The following is a 17,167-nucleotide window of genomic DNA, read 5'->3' as shown; positions in this document are numbered from 1 at the left end:
CAATGCAGATGCAAAATCCTGCGAGAATTGGGAAATGCGATTCTCGCTGGCAAGATCGATCGCATTTCCTGATTTTCCACACCCTTCGCCAATATTCCCGCCCACCAAGGGCAACGACCTAATTGTAATAGATTCCGATAAATTTTAATATAGTCCAAAGATGTGCGGGTTAGGTTGATTGGCCATGCTAAATTGCCCCTTAGTATCAAGGAGATTAGCAGGGTAAATAAGTGCAGTTACGGGGATGGGCCTGAGTCGAGGCTTTTTGGGCTAAAAGGCCTCTTTCTGCACTGTAGGTATTCTACGATTCTACGAATATTATGAACGAGCCCCCCGCCACATGATCCCCCCTATTACTTAATATTCATGCTTCACAAACATGACGTCACGTCGGCAAGGGCGACGACAGGTATATAAAGGCATGAATCAGTCAAGGAGATCCCCCCCCCTCCCCCCAGGGGTGCAAAGGTAAGTATAGCCCCTGGGGGGAGAGAGGCATGCCCACACAGTGCCCTGGCACAGGTTGGCACTGCCCCAGCACTGCTCCCAGGCACAGGTTGGCACTGTCCTGGCACAGGTTGGGAGTCCAATTGGAGGGGTGGGTTTCCTGTTAGGTTTGGTGGGTGGAGAGATGGCTGAGGCCTTTGAAGGGGGGACTTGGAAGTGACAGGGATGCAGCCACTGAGGGGGAGAGCTTGCAGTCACAGGGGGTAGCGGGCATTGAGGAGGGATCGGGCAGTAAGGGGGAAACTTGCAGTCACAGGGGGAATGGGCATTGAAGGGTGTACCCAGCAGTGAGGGGGGCACCTGGCATTGAGGGGGGAGCACGAATGATACTGTTGCAGTGGTTGTTGTCAATGGCGGAGGGGGGGGGGGGAAGAGAGGGGAAGAGCCTCTGATACCTTTTTGTTGGGGTGAGAGGAAGAGAGGGGGATGCTGGAGGAATTTTGAACTCTTTGCTGATAAGGGTGCCCTTTAAAGATGGCACCCCCATATCTGTGGAGCCAATCGTGCTGGCTCTATCAGGTCCTGCCCCACCAGACTGATGGTGTAAACCACATTCTCAGTTTTTTTTTGTCAGAATGCCAGAAAATATGGTCTGAAAACTTGCTGTGCATCTGGAGAAATGCATGCCAATTTTAGTCAGAGCCTGACAGTCTGACAAATTACGGAAAAATTCTGCCCGTAGGATGCAAATTCTCTTTAGATTACAGAATTCTAAGAATAGTAATGTCACAGAATGCCATGTTAGTTAGATATTTTCCTGCACTCGTCTCAGAGGGTCTTTTCTCTGTAGGTTTCTGGGAGTGTGAGCTGATAACAGGGGCAACCAGAATAGTGGGACAGGTAATAATTCTCCTTAACCAATGAGATTTAAGGATTGAGGGAGAAACAGAGGATTGATGGAGATGGAGTGAGAGTTTAGAGTCAAAACTTGTACAGAAATAAAAGTAAAGACGGGAATGAAAGATTGAATTCAGAGAGGGAGAGAGAAAAGACAGAAAGGAAAGGTAAGAAAAGCTACAAAAATTTTAATTAAAATAAATTTACTACTTGCAGGAATCAGACTTTAAAAATTTCCCTTTCTGTGACAGAGAGGTTGATCGATGTTGCATTGACAATTATCATGTTGTTAAAAAGGTACCTATGCCCTTAATTGCTGGACAACTTTCTGTGGCAAGTTTAATGGACAAATAATGTGGCATTCAACAAGTTCTTAACATTAACAGAAGGCTAAGGGCTAGATGAGTTTGAGCAAAGCAAACAGTGGGGTGACATTATTCAGCCAACAAGTTCTAGAGATTCATAATTCACGGCATATCTCTTAAATTTGTGACTTTGTTGGCCTATTTTTATATTAAGAACAGCATGAATCTTCAACATTTCATAACTTAAGGGCAGCACAATGGCACAATGGTTAGCACTGCTGTCTCACAGCGCCGGAGACTTGGGTTCAATTCTGGCGACTGTGTGGAGTTTACATGTTCTCCTCGTGTCTGTGTGGGTTTCCTCCAGGAGCTCCAGTTTCCTCCCACAGTCTAAAGATGTGCAGGTCAGGTTGATTGGCAATGCTAAATTGCCCCTTAGTGTAAGGAGGATTAGCAGGGTAAATACGTGGGGATAGGGTGGGATTGTTGTCGGTTCAGGCTTGAGGGGCCAAATGGCCTCCTTCTGCATTCTAGGGATTCTATGAGCTTTTCCAACAAAGGACTAGTCAATTATGACCAGATTATTATGTAAATCTGCCATTTATCTGTTTGTCACAAACACCTTATGAAACTAATACTTTCATTTTATTTATTCTTTCGGCCAGCACTCATTTCAATGAAGGGAAGGTGTAAGAGTCAAATATACCATTAGGTCTCAAACAGTACCAGGCCCCGCAAAAGCAGGATTCCTTGATTCCATGCCAGTTCTGTTTACCATCAGAATCAGCCCATGATATCATGTCAATTGCTTTAAATTTTAAAAGGCCAGCATTTCTTTCCCATCCCTATTTGCTCTTGAACTGAGTAGCTTGCCATTTCAGAGGGCAGTTAAGTGTCAAACACATTGCTCTGGATCGAGAGTTACATGTCAGCCAGACCAGGTAAGGATGGCAGATTTCCTTCCCAAAGGACATTAGTGAACCAGATGTATTTTTATAAACCTTATTGATAGTTTCATAATCACTGGTATTTCCTTCTTTCTTCCATGGAGTGTAAGCTTCATCGGCAAGGCCAGCATTTATTGCTCATCTTTAATTGCCCTTGAACTGAATGGCTCGCTAGGCTATTTCAGAGGGCAGTTAGGAGTCTGCCACATGGCTGTGGATCTGGATTTACATGTAGGTCAGACCATGTAAGAAGAGCAGATTTCTTTCCCTAAAAGGCATCTTAAATCAGATGGGTTTTTTTTTTACAACAATCACTGATAGACTTGCTATCAATTCCACACTGAATTTAATTTCCACCAGCGGCCATGGTGGAATTTAAACACATACCCCTCAAGTATTAGCCTGGGCCACTGGGTTAAGAGTCCGGTGACATTACCATCACGCCAGGATGCTCCCACAGATAACAGATTTAACAGATTGGGGGGAATTTTTCCTTTCTGCCCGCCACGGGAATCATAGTGGGTGGGGGGCGGATCATGAAAAGGTCCGTTGACCTTGGGTGGGATTTTCCGGTTTTGGGGTGAGCGCGGCTGCAAAATTTCACCTATTATCCGTAGCACTCACCATAGTGTATTTCTTGTCTAACTTTTCAGGAAGCTTCTTAGTGTTACCCAGTCACAACAAATCTAGGAATATAACTCAAAATATTTTCTGACTGTAGTCCTAAATTTCTGTCACAATCATCTAGAAATGTCACAGCAGACTCATAAAAATCAGACCGAAGGTTCTTTAATTCAAGAAATGCAAGAACATGGGTGACTGAAAGGTCAACTGTAAATTCTGATTTTTGTTTGTGTGTATCATGTTCTCTAAGTATTTGTTATCAAGCTAACCTTAAACACCTAATTTTCTCAAGTCGCCTCCAACACTTGAAGGTTTCCATTCGGTTAGATTCTAACCGACAAATGATCCGCTGCAATGTTTAGCTGCCATCAACTGACAAAGTATTTTTGACATGCATGAAGAGACCTCCCACAGCATTCTACAAATAGCTTGCAGACTAAAACAAAACAATCACATTTGTCACATATATGGCACAGGAAGTCTTGCCCATTTAACCTCATTTAAAGGTATGCCTTTAAATAGGATTTCCTCTCTGCAAAAAACGTTCAGGCAGGAAACACCGCAATGAGTCATTTCAAAATTAATTTGGTTTTATATTGACACGGCTACAAATGATGGAACAGATGATTCATTATTTCCAGTCTGACCTTGCTGCCTTTAATTTATACATGTCAAGCACACTGTCTTGCTCGATGCCATCAGTTCAGAGACGGATGCACTAAATACATGGCAAGATTTATAAAATGTGGCATTGACGGTGTTCATAATTTAGGCGCACGACAGTGCTGAAAGCTTGATCGATATCTGGTTTCCCTCACCATAGACCTACAGGTGCCTTGTAAATTCTGTTGGGCGTTTGGCAGTAAAGCTCACCAAAGAGCTTGCAGTACATTCCTGAGAGCTGAAGAATTCAATCTGCGTCTTTTCTCTCTCGGCTTTTAAGATTTTTCTGATATTTGAGTTTCAGTAGCAGCTTTTTTATGAATGGACTAAGAATTAAATGAACATTCTAATCACCATTGGGACCGTCTGTGAAAAATGCCATTTTAAAAAAAGTGACATTTAATATTTCATTTCCATTCAAATGTTTTACAAAAATCTGATTTTGATGTTCAGTAATCAAATCAAATCCAGCATCAATTGCAATCCCCAAGTACTGTGCAATATTTATGCCAAAATGGGACAGTAATCTTTAAAAATATATGTTTTACACAACATGCCAGAGAACAGGTACTATTTGACTTTATTGGCACCAACCTTATGAAGTTGCTGGTATTGATTAAATATGGCAACATCTGGGGAACTGTGGACATCCCCACTTAGACATGGGCCTCTTCTCTGATACTTGGGTTTGAGTCCAGTTCAAACTTGCCAGCTACGAGGTTGCAACGTGAATTAATTGACTTTTGGTTGCTTTCAATCCATATCCCAGTGGGTGCAGGTCTACAGAAAGCAACAATCCCTTACTAATTGTTACCCTCATACAGAGCGGCCTCAGGGTTGCTGCTGTGGAACATGGAATCGAAAGCTTCACCTATGCTTGTTGATGCACGACAGTCCCTCAGGATTTGCCTTCTGTGTATGGTTGAGCTATACCTGACCTTCATGCTGACAGTAAAGGGTCAATTTTGACTGACTTTGCCTGTCAATAAAGAGCTGGTAACAGATTCAATCCCTTTACCATGTGTTAAGACCAACAAAGTGATTTACATCCTTTTGAAAAGGAATCTGTATCCACATACCCAAACCTATTTATTCAAGGCGAATGTTCAATTTCAATATGGGAGTAGGAGGTCTATGATATAAGTAGGACCCCACTTGCCAATTTAGATCTAAACTATCAGAATACTCCCATCGTAGAATCCCTATAGGCAAAAGGAGACCATTCAGCCCATTAAGCCTTCACCGACTCTCTGACAAAGCAAGTCACCCAGGCCCTATCTCCATAACCCATGTTTTTACCCCACTAATCCCCCTAACCTACACATCTTGGGACACTAAGGGGCAATTTAGCATAGCCAAAACACCTAACCTGCACATATTTGGACTGTGGGAGGAAACTGGAGCACCCGGAGGAAACCCACGCAGACACAGGGAGAACATACAAACTTCACACAGTTACCCAAGGCTGGAATCGAACCCAGGTCCCTAGCGCTGTGAAGTAGCAATGCTAACCACTGTGCCACCGTGCTGCCCACACATGTGCGATGGAACTGAAGAAACCAGCCAAGGGTAAGTGTCAAATTATTATATGGAGGAGTAAGTGTACTTCCCTGGTTGCATAAAATTAACCTGGGTCACTGCTTCCCCAGGACCTCCACTCACTGATGCCACTGCCTCCATACTCTGTCACTTACTTTGCTGGTAGTCGCACTGATCAGTTTTTGAGGCCTCAATCTGCTGACTGTTTGACATCCTGCCACTTGCTTAATTGCCAGTTTTAAGAGAAGGGCCTAAAAATAACGGAGTATCTTTGTTGACAGACTGGTGGCACACTCTGCCAGTCAGTCACCTGAAAATCAAGCAGGTAGTTCAATTTCCCAGCACTAATATTGTTTAATGAGTGCAAAGGAAAGGAATATCGAAAAGGTAAAGTAGCTTCAAGGTCACCTTTTATTATCCTTTTGCTTTGATCACATAGAAGGCAATAGGCCTCTCTGTCTAGTAGCCAGTGTTCGATGTAAATCCACACTTTCTGCGCCTGCCATTGCATTAATGGTTCCACATTGCATGTTCAACACTAACAATAACATGAGGATAATTTTTTACAAGATGGTAAAGATGAAAATTATCCCCCTGGGTGTTGAGTGGAGTTTCTGTGACTGGGTTTCCTGGGTGTTCTGGAAAGGTGTTTTCTAAACATTCAATGGAATATAACAACCGTCCTGAAAGTGACAAGCAATTGTTTGAGAGAGTGATAACTGAAAATCCTCCATCATTATCAAACTTACAGCTTTGACTCAAAGAGCTCATGAAAGGTACAATGTGGCTAGGCATCCAGCCTACTCATTGTGGAATAAACCTTTGGCTTCCTCGAACAGCATTCCATTGCTGGGATCAAACAGGAAATCTGTATAATCCTGTCAAGACTGGCGTGAGATCATTGTTGCCGACTGTGTCCTCCACCCTTTGTCCGGAGCAGGGGGCCAATGATGGAGCTTCCAGGAAAAGCAAGATAGTGAAAGCTGAAGAAGACAGGACCACTCAGAGAAGAATTTCCGATTTAAGAAACTGCTCAACTGCTGTAGTCAGGATCTAACCCCTTCCATTAATACAATTTTCCTGTTGATATTTAATAGTATTCTGCACCCGTGTCCAATTTCCAAGCCAAATGAAATTGGCATTCCAGCTCATAACTGTTCAAACACTTGAACTTCCTTTACACCACAAAAAGTTGAATATTTATTAGTCCTTACATTGTATGGTGTTGCTGTGTTCAGTATCCAATTTCAGTTCCCTTATCCAAAGTCTTCCTGCCTCTTACTTCCTAACCTTGTTGTCTTTCTAGATGTTTCTGCAAGGAAGAATTGAGAAAGATGATAGTTGTGTAGCAATGCTTGATTCTGGAGATGGAAATGGTCCAGTGACTCTTTTTCCAGATTCCAAAAAATACCTGTCTTGGCCACTTAGTTATAGTCGTTTCAGTGAAGTGGCGATGATGTTCGCCTGTGCCATCCCCTGACACGTCCAGCCAACTCTTGTTTTCTCCTTATGGTGGGCAGCCCCCTGAAATAGCCAGAGGGCTATTTGAGAAATGGTGGTGTAGTGATATTGTCACTGGACTAGTGATCCAGAGACTCAGGCTAGTGCTTTGGGTATCTGGGTTCGAATTCCACCTTGGCTGATGCTGGAATTTGAATTTAAAAGACTACTGATGACCATATAATCACTGTCAATTGTTCTAAAAACTCATCTGGTTCACTAACGTCCTTTAGGAAAGGAATTCTGCCGTCCTTACCTGGTCTGGCCTACATGTGAGTCCAGATTCACAGCAACATGGTTGACTCTTAACTGCCCTCTGAAATGGCTATTCAGTTCAAGGGTAATTACGAATGGGCAACAAATGCTGGCCTTGCCAGTGATACCCACATCCCCAGAAAGAATAAAGAAAAAGAAAGTCACATACACAGTTGAAGCCCTGCATTAAGATCATCTCAATCCTTACCATAAATCCACAGGAAGCATTTTGCTATGTATTAGAGTGCATGATCTCTATAACACTAGTCAAAACATTTGTGTGATAAGCCTAAATTTAGAACTTTGGGTATCAAATTATGTGCTGAAGTGAATGTTTGCTTTTTGTTACATACAGATATAAAAGTGCAGAAGAAGGAAGATTGTGAAAGATAATGAGTTCTACCCAAATGGCCAGAACAACAGCAGCCTTATGTGAACATGTGCAAGTGCAACTCGAAGCAACTTTGTGCTGATCTAACATTTTGCGCTTGATACTTGGCCCAATAATTGACCAATGCAGTAACATTGTGATGTAGCAAAATGACACAGTGGAAAATGCAAAAGTCTATATATTTACAGAGATCAGCAGCTGGCAGAGTTCCCTGTAACTTCCTGTATGCTTCTATGCCAACTTTTACAGTGAGGATCAATAAAAAATGTTTGGCAAGACAATTTATTGAGACGCAGTCACATAGTTGCTCATTAACCTTTTGACTGTTTTGTGCACATCACAAAATCTCACCCTGAACGCCTTTTAAGGTCTGGACCACAGGCGAGACTGCATTGCCCCACAACCCCATCAATGTTGCTCTGCTGGAACTCCTTGCTGAAGAATGATGCTCTCCACTAAATAAAGCTGTGCTTTGTTAAAAATCTTCGGTGGCACAACTTCAGCTGGCTGTTGAAAGAGCTCACAATCATTGTTGGCAAGAAAAGAGGTGCACTTGTATGGACAGCAAACATCCATTTAATAACTGTTAGCACAGAAAATCGAATTCCTGATCTTGGTGAGCGAGTTCCATAAAAGAGCATGAATCAGATGACTGTACATCATGCGTGGCTGCCTAGCGATGCATTTTTGACTCCTGTAAAGTTCTGCAATGTTTTGTTTTGCTTAAATTCCTTTCCCACAATAAAAAAAGTGATGAAAATGACATAATTGCGTCCTTGATCACATGTTGTCCACATTCTTGTTGACAATTCTGATGGAATACTATGCCAGTTGTTTTCCAATATGATCCTGCAAGTAGGATGATAACAAAACAAGACATAATAATAAAAACAAAACAAGTAAAACAGGACAGACGTTTCTCTCATCCCGCCCACCACTGGAATTCTAGCGGGCGGCGGGGGGACCATGTAAACGTCCACTGAAGTTGGTCGGGAATCTCTGGTTTTCAGGCAAGCGCGGCCGGAGAATCCCGCCCCATATATGGTGAAAATTATTTCTACAGAATCTTTATGAAACAATTTAAAAAGCTTTATATAGCTGAAACTAAGATATGTAAAGATTTTAGACATTTTTTCCAACTGTGCTCTTTGAATAGTTTTCTCAGCAAATAATTTTCCAGTTTGGTTCAAATTCATAGAATCATAGAATCCCTACAGTGCAGAAGGAGGCCATTCGGCCCATCGTGGCTGCACCAACCACAATCCTACCTGGACCCTATCCCCGTAACCCCACATAATTACTCCTTTAATCCCTTTAATTTACGCATCCCGGGACACTAAGGGCCCGATTTTACCATTGAGTTGCGCCTGTTTTCGGGCACGAAAACTTGTTAAAGTCGGGCGTGAGTTAAGTAGCGTGATCTGCACCCATCTCCATGCTGGTTCCCCCTTTACCAAGACCCGAAAATGAGCGCAATCGGGATCACGCCAGAAATGGATCCGATGGCCATTTAATTGCATTCACCAATCCGGAATCGGCGCAAAACAGACATGCTCCATAAAAGTCCAATTCGGGTGCTCCATTAGTGAGGAGGTAAGTGTATAGCGTCCAACGGCTCTCTGCTACTCATGGGTGTCCTGTTGTGGGCATTTTCTTTCTCAGGTCGGTGGCAGCTCTGCGATTGTGTGGGGGGGGGGGTGGGGGGCAGCAGGGTCAGCAGGGTCTCCGATGTCTGACTTGCAGCAGGGACCCGGGTCTCAGCACTGACCTCGGGTCTTATGGTGCTGCTGAGTCCTAGCGCACTCAGCTCACTTCCAGCTGAAGGATGTGCACAAAGCCCTTGTAAATTGCACTGCTGCAGCCTCTCACCTTTGCAAGGAGCTGTGATTTTGGGTAGCACATGGCTGGGGGAATGGGGGAGCTGTGATATTGGGGAGCATGTGGCCGGGGGAATTGTGGGGCATGGACAGTGATCGTTGATGTGCTAAGGGCAAGCAGCATTCCTTAACCTCTACAATGTGTTCCTCCCCATCTCCAACTCACCCCACCCCCCCCACCCCCCCACCCCCCCCCCCCCCCCCCACCCCCTGCCCCCTCCAGAGTGACGATGTGGCTTTTGCAATGCAACCGATCAATCTTGCTGTTCTCTTGGTTGCTGCTGGAGCTGAGGAGGAGGAGCTGGAGGAAGAATTGCGGGCACAGGAGGCCCGGGCCTTACCACTTGCAGGAGTAGAGGGAACGACCACCAGAGGCAGGAGGTGGCCGCCATTTACCTGGGGAGGAGTGTAGGAGAAGGAGGGAGCAGAGACCCCAGCAGTTCCGTGTACGAGTGTCATTTGAACAGATGTCGGACACCGTGAGCCGCCGACGTCTCCGCCTTTGAAAGGAGACAGTGCAACATCTGTGCAACCTGTTGAGCAGGGAGGGGCACCCACTCTCGGTGGCTGTCAAATTGATGGCCGCTCTGAACCTTTATGCGACTGGCTCCTTCCAGACCCCTAGGGGAGATATATGTGGCATCTCCCAGTCAGCTGTGCACACCTGTGTCAAGCAGGCCACAGAAGCCCTGTATGCCCCGGCTGGGCAGTACATCAAATTTAACCTGGACCAGGCCCATCAGGAAGCCCAGGCTGCAGGGTTCGCAGCCGTAGCGGGGATGCCTAACATACAGGGGGCCATCGACTGCACACATGTCGCCCTCAAAGCCCCCTACAGAAGGCATGGAGATTCATTGACAGAAAAGGGGTTCCACTCCCTGAATGTTCAACTGGTGTGTGACCATAATAAGAATATTATGCATGTCTGCGCCAGACACCCAGGCAGCATGCATGACAGCTTCATTGTCAGGAACTCGGACATCCCAGAGACATTCGAGGAGGAGCCCAGGCTATGGGGGTGGCTCCTGGGTGATATGGGTTACCCGCTTCGGACATAGCTGATGATGCCTGTGCAGAGGGCTGTGACTGAGGTGGAGACCCGCTGTAATGAGACCCATGTAGCCACCCACGCGATAGTGGAGAGGGGCATTGGGCTCCTCAAAATGCAATTTCGGTGCCTGGACCGATCTGGTGGGGCCCTCCAGTACAGCCCAGTGATCTGTTCCTGCATAGTGAGTGTGTGCTGTGCCTTGCACAATCTGGCTCTGCAGAGAGGTGATCTATTGGAGGAGGACGGTGGAGGCTGGCCAGCCGGCCGTCACTGGGGTGGATGACCAGCCGGAGGAGGAGGAAGAGGAGGAGGAGGAAGAGGAGGAGGAGGAAGAGGAGGAGGAGGAAGAAGAGGAAGCGCACACTGAGGAACTCCAACCAGGCGCTGGAGGGCTGGCAGCTCAAATGAGGCATGCGAGGGCGGCAAGGGAGGCCCTGATCACCAGGCAGTTCAGTCACGAGGGGCTTGTGTCTGTGGGTTCCATCCTCCCTCCGCCCCCCAAAATTCCTTCTATCTCCTGCAACATTGTCACACCAGAGAGGTGGGCCAGGTTATGCTGTGTTAGTGAGTATTTTGGCAGGCAGGAGGGTGATGACGACTCGCTAAGCACCATTATGATGATGCCCTGGTGCAAACCAGTCTGACTCCTATCTGATCTCCACATGCACGCTGGCACCTGGGCCCACACCTGTGTAGCGGGTAAGGGATTTGAAACCGCCATACAGGGCCCTGGGGCGGGTGGGGTGGGGGAAAAGGAGGGAATTGCTCGTTGGTTTCTCAGTGACACAGCATTGAGGGGCCTCCCCAACTGACATCAACATGAAGCATTGTTCCGGCGATCATCAATGGAAGAGGATTCTTATTTGAGACAAATTAGTCACAAGTGGGTGGTGAAAAAACATTTAATCGCAATAAAGGTGTTTAAATAAGATGTTCTAACATAAAAAACTTGTGAACAGAAAATGTTAAGGTGCTCTAATGCCTTTCTAACTAGTGCAGCCCTTCACCCGTGCCATCTCAGTGCAACTACAACTTCCTAACCTTACGTGGCCTATCACTACGTCTCAGTGACTCCCCAGACTGTACATCTAAGGTGGAGGGGGCCAGCCGCCTACCTCACCCTGTGGCCTGTGATACGCATGGCGGGTGCCCTCTGGAGGCCCTGGACCTTGAGGGCCCTGCCCGGTCCAGGTGTCTGGAATGTTTCCATGACACCCTCTTCATCCCACTGCCCCTAAGATGCCCTGGTGTCAGGAAGGGGGGCATCAGAAGATGTAGCCACAGCCACATCTCCTGGCTGGAGGGCCCTGGCATGGGCTCGAGCCCTTCCTCCTCCCTTGGGGTTCGTGTGGGCCTCTGGGTCACTCCATGGGACGGCGATGCTTTTGCAGTGAGCTCCAGAAGCTCCGGCATCATCTGGCATTGCCAGTCCTGGAGGATCACCTGTGTCCTACCCATTGTTGTCGAGCCCTCTGCGATGGCCACTTGAGTCAGGGGCCACCTGTAAATGACCGCAGCAAGTGTCCTCTGAGACTGGGCCATGCTCTGCAAGCCCTCAGCCATGACCCCTGAGACTGGGCTATGTTCTCAAGGGCTGCTGCCATAGCCCACTGTGTCTTAGCACTGTCCCGCTGGGTCTCCTGCAAGCTCTCGAGCCTCTCAGCCATGGGCCGCAGAACCTCGAGAATCCTGTTCAGTCCCTCAGCTGTGGGCTGCTGTGACTCGGCCATCGCTTGGAGCCTGCCACTCGTGGTGAGGATCGCCCTGGGGCCTTCTGGATTACAGGCCCCTGCTGCATCTCCTGCCCATCCTGATCAGACCAGCTCGGACAAGTCCTCGGAGGATATGGGTGAAGGAACCTCCGAGGGTGACACCGTTTTGGTGTCAGCTTCCACCTCACAACTCACCATCCCAGATACTGAAAAGTCGGTGGGTCCAGTTAGTGGTGATGCCACTCTTGCAGTGTTGGCCTGGGAAGCATGCAAGACAGGCAATAGCTGGTCTACCTGAAAGCTTTGGGACTCCTCACAACAGCCTCACAGTTGGTCCAGTGTGGTCGTCAGCCCCTCCTGCATTCCCTGGCTCTGTTGCTGCATCTCCAGCAGCTGAGGGAGAAGTGATCTCAGAGGCCCAGCATGTAGCCTGGGGCCCCCGCATGCCAGAGGCCTCGGACATTCCGTCCTCCACCTGATGTACATTATCAGGTGTGTCGCTCACCAGAGAGTGACCCAGAAGCCTCACCACTAACTGGACCCACCGACGTGTCAGTATCTGGGATGGTGAGTTGTGAAGTGGAAGCTGACGCCAAAACAGTGCCACCTCCGGAGGTCCCTTCACCCATATCCTCTGAGGACTTGTCTGAGCTGTCCTGAACAGGATGCCATGATGTGGAGATACCGGCATTGGACTGGGGTAAACATAGTAAGAAGTGTCACAACACCAGGTTTATTTGGTAGCAAAAGCCACTAGCCTTCGGAGCGCTGCCCCTTCGTCAGGTGAGCCTACCAAATAAACCTGTTGGACTTTAACCTGGTGTTGTGAGATTTCTTACTGATCAGGATGGGCAGGAGATGCAGCAGGGGCCTGTAATCCAGAAGGCCCCAGGGCGATCAGATCTCTCCCTGCAACACACGCCACAAGGTTAAGAGCAAGGGAGGGAAAGGAATCCCGGATGCAAAACACGTGATTCACATTTCTCCATTGAACTTAGAACAAAGAAAATTACACCAAGAAAATTACACCAAGAAAATTACACCAAGAAAATTACATCACGGGAACAGGCCCTTCGGCCTTCCAAGTCTGTAGCGACCAGGCTGCCCATCTGATTTGTAACCCCCTACCCATCTGGAGACCATTTGCCTCTATTCCCGTCCCATTCACATAGCTGTAAAGACACCCCTTAAAGGTCACCATCGTATCTGCCTCCGTGACCTCCCCCGGCAGCGAGTTCCAGACACCCACTGCCCTCTCTGTGCAAATAAACATGCCTCGTACATCTCCTTTAAAACTTGCCCCTCGCACTCGAAACTCGTGCCCCCGAGAAGTTGCCTCAAAGTGAATGGAGGATTGACAGGTTCTCACGTCTTAATGGCAGCCTGATCATGTTGTTGCTGGCAGCCCACATCTCCACTTCTCTTGAGAGCTCCAGTGCCTGCTCCTCAAAGGAGGTGAGGAACCGGAGGTCTGGCTCACCACCCCCTGTCTTCGCTCTCTCACCGGGTGTTATGGTCGGTCTTCTCCTGTGGAGACAGAAGGAGCCATGAAATAAAATAATGGTGTGACTCCTGCAGAGAATCAGGTGGTGTCCCTTAGAGAGCAAGTGCAGTGGGGCTCTTGGGGGGGATAGGAAGGAACTGCTTGGGGCTCAGGAGCTGGAAGCATGCAGGGTGCTGGGGATGGGAGGATCTGGGGGTGATTTGGGGGAAGATGTAAGATGGGGTTCACCACTCACCCTTGCTGCACGGATCTTGTCATTGACTTTTTTTCGACACTGCTTCCCAGTTCGGGGGGCCAGTGCCCTGGCACTGACCGAGGCTGCATTTCCATCAGTTCCCCTGGGTCTGCGTCCTCCTGGGGAGAAGCGGGTCCTGCCTCGCCTCTGCTGCATCCAGCAGCCTCCCCAGGTCACCCTCAGAGAATCAGGGAGTTGGTCGTGCACACATTCTGTGCAGGAATGCCTGCCTGTCTGTCCATTCTTGAGTTTTTAATGGAGCTGCCCCTCATTAGGGCAGATCAGCTGCAGGCAGTTTGGCAGAACATTCCAGCAAGTTCCATACAGTTTGCTTGTTAGCATTGAGGGGAAGACAAGTGAGCACTTGCAGGTGTGCTGATGGGGAGGGGGGTGGGTAGTGGATCAGTGCTTCAATGATTGGGGACAGGGGAGAGAGAGGGAGGTGTCACACAGCCATCGGAGTCCGGAGGAGATGGGGGCTTTGTGCGGGAGGGTCCAGGCTGGGGGTAAGGGGATCACCCTGCCTGATATCTGTAGGGTAGAGGGGGAGGGTGGATTTCTCTGCCTTAGATGAGCGAGGGGGAAGGGGGGGCCGCTGCCACTCTGCCTGAGATTGGTGGGGGGAAAGTGGGGTCCACTGCCACTCTGCCTGTGATTGGTGGGGGGCAAGTGGGGTCCACTGCCACTCTGCCTGAAATCAGTGGGGGGGTAAGGGGGGGGGGACCGCTGCCACTCTGCCTGAGATCAGTGGGGGGGAGGGGGAAGGGCCCATGATCAGTCTGGGTGGCAGGGGGTGGGGGGAAAAGGGGGTCATTAACGTTGTGGGGGTGGGGCAATGTCTGTGGGGGCCAGGGGGAGGCATTATCCCTCCCAGGAGCAATGTGGCAGGGGAGTGTTATTCTATCATTTTTTTTCTGCGCATGTGCAGTTGGAGCCGATCGAGCTGCAGAGTTTCGGGCGCGTTAAGCCCCATCCACAGGCTTGTGCAGCACAATTCGGAATCACTGATATTTTTGCAGGCAGAGTGCGTATGGAGGCGCCTGAGAACGGGTCTAAAAGTTGGATCTGAAACACTCCCAGTTTCAAGTCTGACCAGCACTTAGAATCAAAATGGTTAAACAGGGGCCTAAGAGTCAATTTAGCATGGCCAATGCACCTAACCCACATGTCTTTGGACTGTGGGCGGAAACCGGAGCACCTTGAGGAAACCCACGCAGACATGGGGAGAATGTGCAAATTCCACACAGACAGTGACCCAAGCCAGGAATCAAACCCAAGTCCCTGGAGCTGTGAGGCAGCAGTGCTAACCATTGTGCCACTATGCCGCCCATATTTAATTATTCAGTTAATCATAGAAGTCATTCAATCATTTAGCATAAGAGGCCATTCTGTCCATCATGTCTGTACCAGCTCTTTGAAAGAACTTTTCAATCAACCCCACTTTCCTGCTCTTTCCCAATAGCCCTGGAAATGTTTGCTTTTAAAGTATATACCTATTTTCCTTTTTGAAAATTCTACTGGTTCTGCTTCTGCCATCCTTTTAAGGTGGAATAACAACTTCAACTCTGCTTCTCACATCCCACATCTCCTTCCCCCAGCCCCCAAACCAGCCTTGAGCTTCAATGGACAAATGAAATGGGTGGCGAAGAACCATGATAAGGATCCGTGATCCCAGGTTTGGCCTTCGATCTGTGTCATGTTGGCAGCAATAACTGTTACAGTTAGACTCAGCGTTCCAAATCTGGAAATGTAAGCTTCCTCACTCTTGATAGCGCGATCCGGTGGCCTCTGTGAAAAGTGTGCATTCAAACAGGATGGACTCAATTAAGAGGGCCCACAGGATAAGTCCCACAATGGCATTCACCGCATCAATGGGCACCTGGGCAAAGTGACATGAGGCTGACACCATGCGTGAGACAATAACACAGCACGAGTCACTGCCTTCAGGATCAGTGACAAGAAAAAAAAAGGTGACAAATGCAAATTCTGACCATCTCTCTGAAACCGATTTTCATTATAATGGCTGATTTTGTGAATATCGAGTATTGACATGAATCCTCAGTCACACAAATCAAAATCCAGCGGTTGTAATTCACACGATTTTCCATCCATTGTAGAGGAAAGCAATGGGTGACACAGCTGTGATTTCCGATATGGGGCTGAATTATATGCCTTAGCTTCTAATTCTCCACGTGCTATTGGAGATGATACCTGCTGGAAAAAGTGAGATGCAGGAGTCATTGGCATGGGCAAATTTAAAGTATTATTTCAAGGGCAACAACCACCAAGATTTGCACAACATGACTGAAAATCAGTGAACCCTCTGTTGTACTCCTCTCATAACTGCAGCATGGCTTCAGCAGAATGGCCGGAAACTATACTGGGATCCAGATGTGCCCATTTGTTCACCCTCCCCCCCCCCCACCGGAAACACCATTAGGGGAAGATTTCTGGCTACCCCAAACAAGGCCAGTGGCTTGGAGCAGGACATGGTCGAATTAGAATCTCGGACCACAAGCTTTCTTAACTTCACCCTGCTGTCTGACGGGGGGTGCTGCATGTGTGGCCTGTACGTTGTGTGGAAGCCGGTGTACTAACCACTAGAGTGGTGACCTGGGTCGTGGTCCGGGCCCTTTCAAGGTTTACAAATGTAACAAAGATTTCTCACTTTGATCTCCCGTCTCCAATCCCATCCACCGCCCCTCTCTGCCGCCCCCGCCCCCCCCGCCCCCGGCTCCCACCATTACCCCTTCCTTTATAAAGGGCTTAATAGGAAGGAAATATTTAATCCATCTCAACAGGGTTTGTTACCAGGTCCTCAGGCCATATTTTACAGTCTCCACACATGTGTGCTTCAGATGCACAAACTTCTTCGTTTAAATTAAGTGATCGATTCCACCCACCCCCTGCCGCCACACCCCCCGCCTCCCCACCCAACTCCACCTACTTCAGAGAGTTTGATGCTCGGGGCCACAGGTGGATCCATCCTAGCTGGACACCAAGGCTGTATGAATTTACAGACTCAGCAGCTTTACTGGAGCGAAACATCCTGAAGTGATCCACAGTCATGGATGAAACCCAAATAGGATAAAGCGCATAGTTGAATAGGTAAGTCCTGAAATTTCTGAAAAGAAGGTTGAGATGTAATAAATAGAAAGCATTCTTTCTGGCTGGTACGGCTCCTGCTCTGCCCAAGACCGCAAAAAACTACAAAAGGTCG

The sequence above is a fragment of the Mustelus asterias genome, chromosome 5, assembly GCF_964213995.1.
Source record: "Mustelus asterias chromosome 5, sMusAst1.hap1.1, whole genome shotgun sequence".
In the NCBI taxonomy this organism is placed as follows: domain Eukaryota; kingdom Metazoa; phylum Chordata; class Chondrichthyes; order Carcharhiniformes; family Triakidae; genus Mustelus; species Mustelus asterias.
The sequence above is the reverse complement of the archived record's forward strand: the minus strand, read 5'-3'. Positions refer to the sequence as shown.